This window comes from Peromyscus eremicus, unplaced genomic scaffold, assembly GCF_949786415.1.
Source record: "Peromyscus eremicus unplaced genomic scaffold, PerEre_H2_v1 PerEre#2#chrX_unloc_4, whole genome shotgun sequence".
Classification (NCBI taxonomy): domain Eukaryota; kingdom Metazoa; phylum Chordata; class Mammalia; order Rodentia; family Cricetidae; genus Peromyscus; species Peromyscus eremicus.
Window position 1 is genome coordinate 1,344,040 of NW_026734291.1, and position 1,506 is coordinate 1,345,545.

The 1,506-nt window shown below is 44.8% G+C and overlaps 1 long non-coding RNA gene across 1 annotated transcript; it reads left to right on the forward strand.

The window, feature by feature from the left end:
• Positions 1-445: 445 nt before the first annotated feature.
• On the forward strand, positions 446-1,068 carry LOC131901159 (uncharacterized). The gene is made up of 2 exons (XR_009376401.1): positions 446-660; positions 949-1,068. It is a non-coding gene; the product is annotated as an uncharacterized LOC131901159 (long non-coding RNA).
• Positions 1,069-1,506: the final 438 nt, after the last annotated feature.

Consider the following 1,506-nt stretch of genomic DNA (forward strand, 5'->3'; position numbering starts at 1 on the left):
ATTTATCTTGGTCTCTTTTTCCTTGTTCTCCCTCTCTGTTCCTGATCCAGCTGGGACCTCCTGTTCCCCTAAGCTTTCTTTCTCCTGACACTTGCCCTTCATTAACCCCCCTCATGTCAAGTTTGTTCATATAGACCTCATCCATTTCTCTGCTGTTGGGTGATCCCTGTGTCTTTCTTAGGGTCCTGTTTTCTAGGTAGCCTCCCTGGAGTTGTGAGTAGCACTCTAGTCATCCTTCGTTTTAAATCTTTTATCCTCCCATGAGTGAGTACATACCATGTTTGTCTTTCTGAGTCTGGGTTACCTCACTCAGGATGATTTCTTCTAGATCTAGCCATTTGCCTGCAAAGCTCATGATGTCATTGTTTTTCTCTGTTGAGTAGTACTCCACTGCGTATATGTACCACATTTTCATTATCCATTCTGGGATTAATGGTGTGCATCACCAACTTCCAGCAAGAATTTCACTTTTTAAGCTTTGTGTTATGTATATGAGAATTTACCTGCTTGTGTCTCTGTGCAGTACCTGCAGAGACCAGAAGATGGAATCAGAGCCCTTGCACCTGGAGTTATAAGCAAGCATGGTTTCCAGCATATGGAGGGAGCTCACTCCCACAGCTGAGTGATTATTGAGTACAGTCCATGTCAGCTTGACCTCAGGTACACCTCAAGCATTGCTCTGGCATTTGAACCTTGGGCTTTCACACCCAAAAGCTCATCCCTAAAAATTCTTCAAAACTCCACAACTCTTTGTAGATGCCTGATTGCCTTAGCCTTAGACAGGCTTCAGTTCAAATCTCAGGATCTCCCCATAACAGGGGTGTCTTCTAGAGTCACCACCATTCAGAGCTCCAAACTGATTGTTTTGTAGGCATCAGGGAAGCAGACAATGATTCCATTCAGACAAGTGAGACTTTATGCCTGCAAGTTCCTTTTCTCTCCTTACAGGAGGAATAAACTCAATGAGGGGAACACCTGACATGTGAGTTTCTGGGCTCCAATTGCTGCCTATTTACCACATTGGAGATAATCTCACTCTTGTGGCTTGGATTAAATGGTCAACCATCATTTAAAGACTTTTATTGTCAGTTCCTCTCCTCTTTGTATTCTTTGTATTTTCCCCTCATTTGTGGAGATTTGGGTTTAGAAAACTCTTGGACCAGTTCTCCCACTGCCCCTGCAGTTCATGTGGTGGCAGCTAAGGCAGTGCAGCACCATGACAGGTTCAGCATCACATGTTCCTTCTACCCAGTGACACCACAATCACTGCTCAAGAGGAAGGAGTGGTGAAGTCAGAGCCCAAGTGATGCTCCATGAGACTCTTATCCAAACCTGCCTCTGCCAAGGTGGATGCAACACTGGAAAAGGCCATGGGAAAGGATAAAGGATCACACAGAAGAGTGCAAAAAAAGGGAAGAGGAAAGCAAAAGGCAACAGGCTAAAGTAGCTGACCAACTACAGATCTGCCCGCAGAAAGTGGAGACACTGAAAAACAGAGTCCAGTCT